The sequence below is a fragment of the Coregonus lavaretus genome (assembly GCF_964263955.1).
Source record: "Coregonus lavaretus genome assembly, chromosome: 37".
NCBI classification, from domain to species: Eukaryota; Metazoa; Chordata; class Actinopteri; order Salmoniformes; family Salmonidae; genus Coregonus; species Coregonus lavaretus.
Window position 1 is genome coordinate 29,400,140 of NC_140024.1, and position 12,726 is coordinate 29,412,865.

General features: G+C 41.5%; 1 protein-coding gene across 1 annotated transcript in view; it reads right to left on the reverse strand.

Moving 5' to 3' along the window:
* The window catches only part of LOC311111795 (homeodomain-interacting protein kinase 3-like), a 77,085-nt gene extending 66,978 nt beyond the window's left edge, over positions 1 to 10,107 (reverse strand). The window contains exon 1 of the mRNA XM_084154639.1: positions 9,753 to 10,107. The gene's annotated coding sequence lies outside the window, so the exon portion shown is untranslated. The remainder of the gene's footprint in view (positions 1 to 9,752) is intronic.
* Between the last annotated feature and the right edge of the window lie 2,619 nt (positions 10,108 to 12,726).

The window sequence follows — 12,726 nt, forward strand, 5'->3', positions numbered from 1 at the left end:
TGAGCTTTTTAGCCATTTGGGTAATGAGAAGGCCAAGTGAGGTAAAGGGGGTGTTTGAGTATTAAAACCTCATTCTGAAGGCATATCAGCAAATAAATTAACTTCTACTACTCCTCTAGTGATGCATCATGGGTGAATAAACATTTATTTAAAAAACTGATTGGAATTGAGATATGTCCACTGTGTTTGTATCTAATAATTATTATATAGTTTAATGTAAACTTTAACTAGTATACAATTTTTTATGATTTACGGACAAACATTGTGTTTTATTATAATAAGTTAGATTTTTCTAAAATAAAATTGTATAAAATTACCCAAGAATTTAATCAGCACGCATTTAGGTAATGATTATTTGGGGTGGAAATGCACAAAATTAAGGCAACATTTAAAAATGTATTTTAAAAAAGACACTTTGCCAAAAACTATATATCTTAATCCTGAGAATGATAGTTGAATTTTGCTGATGCATCATGGTTTTGTAACTCAATTTGCTACATACATGTTTAAAACTGGTTTCATGAGAATCACCCTTCTATCTCCAGGCCATTAGACTGTTAAACAGTCACCACTAGCCGGCCTCCGCCCTCTACCCTACCCTGAACCTTAGTCACTGTTCTAGCCAGCTACCACCCGGTACTCCACCTTGCACCTTAGAGACTGCTGCCCTATTTACATAGAGTCATTGAATACTGGTCATTTTAATAAATGTTTACATACTGTTTTACCTACTTGTATATACTGTATTCTAATAATGGCTCATCCTATGCTGTACACACCTTTTATTCATATATACTAATTATATATACAGTGGGGAGAACAAGTATTTGATACACTGCCGATTTTGCAGGTTTTCCTACTTACAAAGCATGTAGAGGTCTGTAATTTTTATCATAGGTACACTTCAACTGTGAGAGGCGGAATCTACAACAAAAATCCAGAAAATCACATTGTATGATTTTTAAGTAATTAATTTGCATTTTATTGCATGACATAAGTATTTGATACATCAGAAAAGCAGAACTTAATATTTGGTACAGAAACCTTTGTTTGCAATTACAGAGATCATACGTTTCCTGTAGGTCTTGACCAGGTTTGCACACACTGCAGCAGGGATTTTGTCCCACTCCTCCATACAGACCTTCTCCAGATCCTTCAGGTTTCAGGGCTGTTGCTGGGCAATACGGACTTTCAGCTCCCTCCAAAGACGTTCTATTGTGTTCAGGTCTGGAGACTGGCTAGGCCACTCTAGGACCTTTAGATGCTTCTTACGGAGCCACTCCTTAGTTGCCCTGGCTGTGTGTTTCGGGTCGTTGTCATGCTGGAAGACCCAGCCACGACCCATCTTCAATGCTCTTACTGAGGGAAGGAGGTTGTTGGCCAAGATCTCGCGATACATGGCCCCATCCATCCTCCCCTCAATACGGTGCAGTCGTCCTGTCCCCTTTGCAGAAAAGCATCCCCAAAGAATGATGTTTCCACCTCCATGCTTCACGGTTGGGATGGTGTTCTTGGGGTTGTACTCATCCTCCTTCTTCCTCCAAACACGGCGAGTGGAGTTTAGACCAAAAAGCTCTATTTTTGTCTCATCAGACCACATGACCTTCTCCCATTCCTCCTCTGGATCATCCAGATGGTCATTGGCAAACTTCAGACGGGCCTGGACATGCGCTGGCTTGAGCAGGGGGACCTTGCGTGCGCTGCAGGATTTTAATCCATGACGGTGTAGTGTGTTACTAATGGTTTTCTTTGAGACTGTGGTCCCAGCTCTCTTCAGGTCATTGACCAGGTCCTGCCGTGTAGTTCTGGGCTGATCCCTCACGTTCCTCATGATCATTGATGCCCCACGAGGTGAGATCTTGCATGGAGCCCCAGACCGAGGGTGATTGACCGTCATCTTGAACTTCTTCCATTTTCTAATAATTGCGCCAACAGTTGTTGCCTTCTCACCAAGCTGCTTGCCTATTGTCCTGTAGCCCATCCCAGCCTTGTGCAGGTCTACAATTTTATCCCTGATGTCCTTACACAGCTCTCTGGTCTTGGCCATTGTGGAGAGGTTGGAGTCTGTTTGATTGAGTGTGTGGACAGGTGTCTTTTATAGAGGTAACGAGTTCAAACAGGTGCAGTTAATACAGGTAATGAGTGGAGAACAGGAGGGCTTCTTAAAGAAAAATTAACAGGTCTGTGAGAGCCGGAATTCTTACTGGTTGATAGGTGATCAAATACTTATGTCATGCAATAAAATGCAAATTAATTACTTAAAAATCATACAATGTGATTTTCTGGATTTTTGTTTTAGATTCCGTCTCTCACAGTTGAAGTGTACCTATGATAAAAATTACAGACCTCTACATGCTTTGTAAGTAGGAAAACCAGAAAAATCGGCAGTGTATCAAATACTTGTTCTCCCCACTGTATATATATATATATATATATATATATCACACACACACACACACAGTGGGGAGAACAAGTATTTGATACACTGCCGATTTTGCAGGTTTTCCTACTTACAAAGCATGTATAGGTCTGTAATTTATTTTGAAATGTACCTATGATAAAAATTACAGACCTCTACATGATTTGTAAGTAGGAAAACCTGCAAAATCGGCAGTGTATCAAATACTTGTTCTCCCCACTGTATGTGTATATATAGAGTGAGGGAAAAAAGTATTTGATCCCCTGCTGATTTTGTACGTTTGCCCACTGACAAAGAAATGATCAGTCTATAATTTTAATGGTAGGTTTATTTTAACAGTGAGAGACAGAATAACAACAAAAAAATCCAGAAAAACGCATGTCAAAAATGTTATAAATTGATTTGCATTTTAATGAGAGAAATAAGTATTTGACCCCCTCTCAATCAGAAAGATTTCTGGCTCCCAGGTGTCTTTTATACAGGTAACGAGCTGAGATTACACACTCTTAAAGGGAGTGCTCCTAATCTTAGTTTGTTACCTGTATAAAAGACACCTGTCCACAGAAGCAATCAATCAATCAGATTCCAAACACTCCACCATGGCCAAGACCAAAGAGCTCTCCAAGGATGTCAGGGACAAGATTGTAGACCTACACAAGGCTTGAATGGGCTACAAGACCATCGCCAAGCAGCTTGGTGAGAAGGTGACAACAGTTGGTGCGATTATTCGCAAATGGAAGAAACACAAAAGACCTGTCAATCTCCCTCGGCCTGGGGCTCCATGCAAGATCTCACCTCATGGAGTTGCAATGATCATGAGAACGGTGAGGAATCAGCCCAGAACTACACGGGAGGATCTTGTCAATGATCTCAAGGCAGCTGGGACCATAGTCACCAAGAAAACAATTGGTAACACACTACGCCGTGAAGGACTGAAATCCTGCAGCGCCCGCAAGGTCCCCCTGCTCAAGAAAGCACATATACAGGGCCGTCTGAAGTTTGCCAATGAACATCTGAATGATTCAGAGGAGAACTGGGTGAAAGTGTTGTGGTCAGATGAGACCAAAATCGAGCTCTTTGGCATCAACTCAACTCGCCGTGTTTGGAGGAGGAGGAATGCTGCCTATGACCCCAAGAACACCATCCCCACCGGCAAACATGGAGGTGGAAACATTATGCTTTGGGGGTGTTTTTCTGCTAAGGGGACAGGACAACTTCACCACATCAAAGGGATGATAGACAGGGCCATGTACCGTCAAATCTTGGGTGAGAACCTCCTTCCCTCAGCCAGGGCATTGAAAATGGGTCGTGGATGGGTATTCCAGCATGACAATGACCCAAAACACACGGCCAAGGCAACAAAGGAGTGGCTCAAGAAGAAGCACATTAAGGTCCTGGAGTGGCCTAGCCAATCTCCAGACCTTAATCCTATAGAACATTTGTGGAAGGTGCTGAAGGTTCGAGTTGCCAAACATCAGCCTCGAAACCTTAATGACTTGGAGAAAATCTGCAAAGAGGAGTGGAACAAAATCCCTCCTGAGATGTGTGCAAACCTGGTGGCCAACTACAAGAAACGTCTGACCTCTGATTGCCAGCAAGGGTTTTGCCACCAAGTACTAAGTCATGTTTTGCACAGGGGTCAAATACTTATTTCCCTCATTAAAATGCAAATTAATTCATAACATTTTTGACATGTGTTTTTATTTTATTTTATTTTTTTATTCTGTCTCTCACTGTTCAAATAAACCTACCATTAAAATTATAGACTGATCATGTCTTTGTCAGTGGGAAAACATACAAAATCAGCAGGGGATCAAATACTTTTTTCCCTCACTCTATACATATATATATATATAACACACAGTACCAGTCAAAAGTTTGGACACACCTACTCATTCAAGGGTTTAACTTTATTTTTACTATTTTCTACATTGTAGAATAATAGTGAAGACATCAAAACTATGAAATAACACATATGGAATCATGCAGTAACCAAAAAAGTGTTAAACAAATCGAAATATATTTTATATTTGAGATTCTTCAAATAGCCACCCTTTGCTTTGCTGACAGCTTTGCACACTCTTGGCATTCTCTCAACCAGCTTCACCTGGAATGCTTTTCCAACAGTTCCCACATATGCTGAGCACTTGTTGGCTGCTTTTCCTTCACTCTGCCGTCCGACTCATCCCAACCATCTCAATTGGGTTGAGGTCGGGGGATTGTGGAGGCCAGGTCATCTGATGCAGCATTCCATCACTCTACTTCTTGGTCAAATAGCCCTTACACAGCCTGGAGGTGTGTTGGGTCATTGTCCTGTTGAAAAACAAATGATAGTCCCACTAAACCCAAACCAGATGGAATGGCGTATCGCTACAGAATGCTGTGGTAACCATGCTGGTTAAGTGTGCCTTGAATTTGAAATAAAATCACAGACAATGTCACCAGCAAAGCACCCCCACACCATAACACCTCCTCCTCCATGCTTTACGGTGGAAACTACACATGCAGAGATCATCCGTTCACCCACACCACGTCTCACAAAGACACGGCGGTTGGAACCAAAAATCTCAAATTTGGACTCCAGACCAAAGGACACATTTCCACCGGTCTAATGTCCATTGCTCGTGTTTCTTGGCCCAAGCAAGTCTCTTCTTATTGGTGACCTTTAGTAGTGGTTTCTTTGCAGCAATTCGACCATGAAGGCCTGATTCACACAGTCCCCTCTGAACAGTTGATGTTGAGATGTGTCTGTGACTTGAACTCTATGAAGCATTTATTTGGGCTGCAATTTCTGAGGCTGGTAACTCTAATGAACTTATCCTCTGCAGCAGCGGTAACTCTGGGTCTTCCATTCCTGTGGCGGTCCTGATGAGAGCCAGTTTCATCATAGCGCTTGATGGTTTTTGCGACTGCACTTGAAGAAACGCTCAAAGTTCTTGAAATGTTCTGTATTGACTGATCTCCATGTCTTAAAGTAATGATGGACTATCTTTTCTCTTTGCTTATTTGAGCTGTTCTTGCCATAATATGGACTTGGTCTTTTACCAAATAGGGCTATCTTCTGTATAGCTTGTCACAGCACAACTGATTGGCTCAAACACATCAAGAAGGAAAGAAATTCCACAAATTAACTTTTAAGAAGGCACACCTGTTAATTGAAATGCATTCCAGGTGACTACCGCATGAAGCTGGTTGAGAGAATGCCAAGAGTGTGCAAAGCTGTCATAAAAAAAATAAAAATAAAGATTTAACCTTTATTTAACCAGCTAAGCCAGTTGAGAACAAGTTCTCATTTACAACTGCGACCTGGCCAAGATAAAGCAAAGCAGTGCGAAAAAAACAACAACACAGAGTTACATAAAGTCAAAAATACAACAGAAAATACATATACAGTGTGTTCAAATGTAGCAAGTTATGGAGGTAAGGCAATAAATAGGCCATAGTGCAAAATAATTACAATTAGTATTAACACTGGAATGATAGATGTGCAAGAGATGATGTGCAAATAGAGATACTGGGGTGCAAATGAGCAAAATAAATAACAATATGGGGATGAGGTAGTTGGGTGGGCTAATTTCAGATGGGCTGTGTACAGGTGCAGTGATCGGTCCAGGGCGGCAGGTAGCTTAGTGGTTAAGAGTGTTGTGCCAGTAACCGAATGGTCGCTGGTTCTAATCCCAGAGCCGACTAAGTGAAAAATCTGTCGATGTGCCCTTGAGCAAGGCACTTAACCCTAATTGCTCAGGTAAGTCGCTCTGGATAAGAGCGTCTGCTAAATGACTAAAATGTAAATGTAAATGTGCTCTGACAACTGATGCTTAAAGTTAGTGAGGGAGATAAGAGTATCCAGCTTCAGAGATTTTTGCAATTCGTTCCAGTCATTGGCAGCAGAGAACTGGAAGGAATGGCGGCCAAAGGAGGTGTTGGCTTTGGGGATGACCAGTGAGATATACCTGCTGGAGCGCATACTACGGGTGGGTGTTGCTATGGTGACCAATGAGCTAAGATAAGGCAGGAATTTGCCTAGCAGTGATTTATAGATGGCCTGGAGCCAGTGGGTTTGGCGATGAATATGTAGTGAGGACCAGCCAACAAGAGCGTACAGGTCACAGTGGTGGGTAGTATATGGGGCTTTGGTGACAAAACGGATGGCACTGTGATAGACTACATCCAATTTGCTGAGTAGAGTGTTGGAGGCTACTTTGTAAATGATGTCGCCGAAGTCAAGGATCGGTAGGATAGTCAGTTTTACGAGGGCATGTTTGGCAGCATGAGTGAAGGAGGCTTTGTTGCGAAATAGGAAGCCGATTCTAGATTTAACTTTGGATTGGAGATGCTTAATGTGAGTCTGGAAGGAGAGTTTACAGTCTAACCAGACACCTAGGTATTTGTAGTTGTCCACATCCTCTAGGTCAGACCCGTCGAGAGTAGTGATTCTAGTCGGGTGGGCGGGTGCCAGCAGCGTTCGATTGAAGAGCATGCATTTAGTTTTACTAGTGTTTAAGAGCAGTTGGAGACTACTGAAGGAGTGTTGTATGGCATTGATGCTCGTTTGGAGGTTATTTAACACAGTGTCCAATGAAGGGCCAGATGTATACAAAATGGTGTCGTCTGCGTAGAGGTGGATTTGAGAGTCACCAGCAGCAAGAGCGACATCATTGATATACACTGAGAAAAGAGTTGGCCCAAGAATTGAACCCTGTGGCACCCCCATAGAGACTGCCATAGGTCCAGAAAACAGACCCTCCGATTTGACACATTGAACTGTATCTGAGAAATAGTTGGTGAACCAGGCGAGGCAGTCATTTGAGAAACCAAGGCTATTTAGTCTGCCAATAAGAATGAGGTGGTTGACAGAGTCGAAAGCCTTGGCCAGGTCGATGAAGACGGCTGCACAGTACTGTCTATTATCGATCGCGGTTATAATATCGTCATCAAGGCAAAGGGTGGCTATTTGAAGAATCTCAAATATAAAATATATTTTGATTTGTTTAACACTTTTTTGTTACTACATGATTCCATATGTGTTATTTCAAAGTTGATGTCTTCACTATTATTCTACAATGTAAAAAAATAGTAAAAATAAAGAAAAACCCTTGAATGAGTAGGTGTGCGCAAACTTTTGACTGGTAGTGTATGTAAATGTAAAATGAGTTTTTTTATTTTTATACATTTGCAAAAATTCATACAAATCTGTTTTTGCTTTGTCATTATGGGGTATTGTGTGTAGATGTGAGGGGGGGGACACAATTTAATCAATTTTAGAATAAGGCTGTAACGTAACAAAATGTGGAAAAAGCCGAGGGGTCTGAATACTTTCCGAATGCACTATATCTATCTATCTACACATACATTATATGTATAGGCCAATATATTTATATTCCGGTCTCTGACATTGCTCATTCTGATATTTCTGGATTGTGTGTGTATTTAGTTTTATTTATTATTGCTAGGTATTACTGCATTGTTGGTGCTAGAAACAAGCATTTCGAAGCACCTGCATTAACATCTGCAAATCTGTGTACGCGACCAATAAACGTTGATTTGAAGACAGAGGCTGCCCTGTGTCCACACCATGTGTCTACTTCCTTAAGCCACTGTGTTTGACTTCATCCCAGAATGAGCTCAGGGTAAGAAAAAAAAAAACAGCCTCCTTGCATTAATGCCCGATGGGGGATAGAGGGGCAGGGTTGAACGAGCACACTCAAAGCAAGATCACATGAGTACCACAACTTAATCAAGTATACTGCTTCAATCAGGAGACCACGATACGGTGGTCAAGACATCATCCCTCTCTCACTCCCCCGAAAGTTGTGCATCCACTCACGCACTGCTTTCAGATTACTCAAATAAAGAAACAAATGTGATTTTGACTTATTGGGGGTGCGCAGTAGGTGGTTGAGTATGTATGTGTCAGCAGGGCTTATAGCAACGGTTAATGTTGCTACACACACTAATCACCTTAAATGATTAATCTGGGTATTCATTAGCTCTTGCTGTTGCATGAAATAGCACATTGTGAGAACGCTTCACTCAGAGACAAGAAGACTGTTTGGACACCCTGTCCAAACTCTCAAGCTATCACTCTCCCCAGAAAAGGTTGGCTGGCTCAAACCCTGCCAAGAGCAGATTGTCTGGCCTTTAAAAAACGCTCATTCAGCCTCCGTCCAATGCCTCTTACACCACCAACAAGCCTGGGACTGTGGTACGTTTAGTGCCTTCATTAGTGAATCTCTTAGTACAAAAAAAGTGCTGGCAAGTAAGTCACAGAGCAGAGCCCCTTCAACCAAGATGTTTGTGTTTTTACAAGTGGAGTGGTGGTGAGTTTGAACAGATAAAGGCTTCAGACTGGCAGGCTCAATGTAAAGTATGCAGAAGAATGCTAGGCCATAAAACAAGAATGGTCATGAAAGTGCAATTTTTCAGAATGTGTGTCAACACAGGATCAAGAAACGTCTACCGGGATGTTTTTGGGTGAGTGGGTTGGTTGTTTTGAAGGTGGCATTGAGCCAGGTACAGGACAAGGCTGGGGGAGGGGGCCAAACTGAGTGAGGAAATAACTGCAATTTACCATGTAGGCTAATCCCACACATTTACATCTATTTCAACCTCGGATTTTCCCAGTGACAGTGAATATAAATTGGTCCCTGCTCTGTTCTCAAATGGCAGACATGACGATACCCTGTTGACTACTTCTGCATTAGATAATTCCTTAGAAACAGCAAAGGCTGGTGACGTCTAAGGTGGTTGCTGTGGGTGAAACTAGGTAGCTGACTGTCTGAAACCAACTGTCTGAAGAATAAAAACAACTTGAAGATGCATTCAAATCATGTTGTTAGCCTAATCTCACACACAGACAGACTTGTGTAAATAACAGTTGATGTGAGTTAACTAACTAGCTACTACGGTATTCAAATACATGTAAACATTACAGGCATTAGCAAATGGTTAACTTGTCAATATTCTGATAAGTATTGTAGCTATAGGCTAACTTTACATTGATGAACATGTCAACACTTACTAGTTAGCCAACAGTTAACTAGTACCGTTGGTGGCTCGTCTTCCTGTCGACAAACTTCTAGCTTGCTACTGTAGCTAACTAACTACTGTAGTTAACGTTACTAAAAAAGCACTAACTATAACAAACAACTAAAATTCAGGAACTGCAGACAACGTACGCCAGAAACCTAGCTTCCTAGCTGTCTTGCCATAATTTGTATATAGCTAGTCACAGTAGCTAACTAATAATTGTAATCATAAAAATGTGCCAACTCGTTTTACGACATTGTTATCTGTGCAAATAACATCAAAGGTAATAGAACTGACTGCTTACCTTCTTATAGAGTAACAATAAGTAGAATCCAGGGCTTCTCTGAACATGTTGTGGACTTAGCTATATACCCATACCATGCACAGTTTGCCTGCACTGCTGCCATCTTGTCCTGGACAACAGGAGGGGAGACCTCGCTCTCGACAACACCACCATCTCCCACATTTTAAACTTCAAAAAACTTGAGCATATAAACGTTCAATGACACCAATTTAGCCCAGGATGTAACAATGCAGTTCAAGTTATTCTCCTGCCTCTTTGGGCGAGAAAGCCCATCTCTGAAAGGGCGTCTGTTAGCCCTATATCCCGAACGATCCTCCCGTTACGTCTGTCTCCAACATGTCCCTCTGCTCTGTCTAGCTTAGGCTGTGTGAGAAATGTATGTGAGTTGATGGCCTGGAGCTAGACTAGACGAATCAATAGTCGAGCTGCGCGCGCCCAATGAAAAGCGCGTTCACAATGTGGCAGCTGTCAACATTTTTATAATGGGCACTCAAGGGTAGGGTGTGGAGATGCAGCGGTTAAGGCAAAAATATTTTCTTCTAAAATAACATTAGATTCTTAGATTGTTTAAAGATTGTTTAAAGTAATATGCTTCAAGACAAGTAATACAGAAATGTCATTAAATTCAAAATTGTCCATACTGATACGTATTCAAATATTATACATACTGAAGAAAAATATTTCCAAAGCTTGTCTGAAGGTGTTTCATAATATTTCTAATCTATTTCTATTCCAATGGGACTATTAGTCACTTGTTCTCAAATTCCATTCTCATGTTTGTTCAGAACAGTTGTGAATGTATGGCTGATTTAGTTCAAGGTTTACAACTGTGACATGTTATAGAGATATTCATACTTTTTTGTATTTCTAAATTCCAACAAAATGTTCACACTTATTTTTTATAAAACTTCACCGGTAAAGCAATAACTGAAGTTGAAGTTGTTGTGTAATGTGCGGTTATCTTCTTCTGGTCGTACTGTACAATAATCCACAAATTGTTAATGTTCACCAACTGTATCTTCTTCCAAGGTATTCATTGGAGGAGGGATCATTGATATGCAAGTTACCAAGGAAACGGCCTTCTTCTTTCTCAAAAGGTCCTTCTATAGAACATGTGATGTGTTGTTGTCGATGGTTCCTTATTTGGAATTCAGTGTACGTAATGGAAACTGTTAAAATGAGTTACGCTGACAAATATCAATGGCTGCCATTACCACAGTGACCATCTCCGCAGCACACGAGACACTGCAGGGAAAGAATGCTTTCAGGGGTTGGAAATACTCTAAAATTGTATTTTCTCCTAAAGAAACATGTTGGCTTGCAATTGGGCTTGTTTTGGAAATGGTCACAGGGAGCAAAACAAAATATAGCTTGAAGCCCACTCTTTCTGCATGATGTCATTGACAACAACTCAAATTATCTCCTCATAAACCACCGCAGATACACCAACAAAAGGCAGTGAGATATAAATCTACAAACATCTGACATGCTGCCTTACAATAACACAATATGGGCACATGGACAATGTGATTGTCATAGCAACTGTTCCTGTTTGTCTCAGGCATCTTGCTCTGTCCAGCTGTAAGGAACTGCATAAAGCATAAAAAGCCATTCACAAAAAACTGTCCAAGATTCTGCAGATTCCCCACACCAAACTAAAGTGAGGCAACATGAAATAACAATTCCCTTTAACAAATCTCTATTTTGATCATGCATTCCAGCTGACATAATTGTTGCACTGATTGATATTGGACAAAATAAGTGTTCTATGGACTTAGTGTTGAATGGGTTAACAGACTTTTAAAAGTTCGCCATCTCCTGATCCCACAATGACCTGACTGGAGGTGGTAAAGATTAGTCTACTGCCAGCTGGTCACACATGGTTGGCCAAATGGCTTCATAGTTGTCACAGCCTATTTGGAAATATATTTGGATAGTGACACAACCAGCTTCTTGCCTCATCTGGTCTGGCATGTGAAATAAAAGCTCTGAGTATAGCCTGGCTAAGTCTGATTTGGTTGAGTTTTTGTCCGATCATCCATGTGTCAGGCACTGCCGGCAAAGGGGGTTGTCCTGTAGGGGAGAATTGATCATCAACAACAGCTAATGGCTCATTCATTTCTAAACAGCAATGACCGTTCTATAGGCGGCCTTCAAGTCCTGTTCTCACTCACGGGCCACAATGTATGCTGGTTCACTCTACTCAACACTTTATAGACCTAGATCAACATAACTAACTAATTCATGATGTGCTAGATTGCTATGTCACCTGGCACTTCATTCCACATGAAATGCTGATGAGAGGACAATAGGATCCAGCATCGAGTCCCTCTTGGATTGGAGCTGAAAGCCCCTGAATCATAGTATGGTGTATTGGAGCTGAAAGCCACTGAATTATAGTATGGCGAGCCACTGTCTGGAGGTAAGGAGATTGAACTTAAGGCTGAATGGACAACCAATCTGTCTGATTAGACTTACAGCTCATCCTTACTAACTGTGTCTCTGCTGTTTGGGTTAATGACTGACATGTCATAGACAAAAATAGATCTATAAAAATAGAAGATTCAGTGGTGTACAATAACCCAAGACTAAGTAAATACATTCACCCCGGAGCCAAAACTTAGACAAAGCACAATCCTATCCCTAAAAGTTTATTCTTCAGTTTCTTCAGAAATTCAGAACATTCATGTCACACACGCAGTCTGAATGCAGAAGCCCACCCAAAGCAGCCATTTGAAATGATCTGAAGACGATGTGGAATCTTGCAGATATTTTTTTTTCTTCCTAAGAGCGACAAGCAAATACACAGCACATCCACAAACAGCCTGGAGGCACCAGCCTGACAACGACAGTCCTCACTGTCTGAGGTGGCCAACTGGGGTTCAACCGTAACCTAATCCGACAACAGGCAACTGTCAGCCCCAGCCCCCATCTCTGGCAGCGACAGCTCCTGTCCCTGCCTCCAGCCCCATCC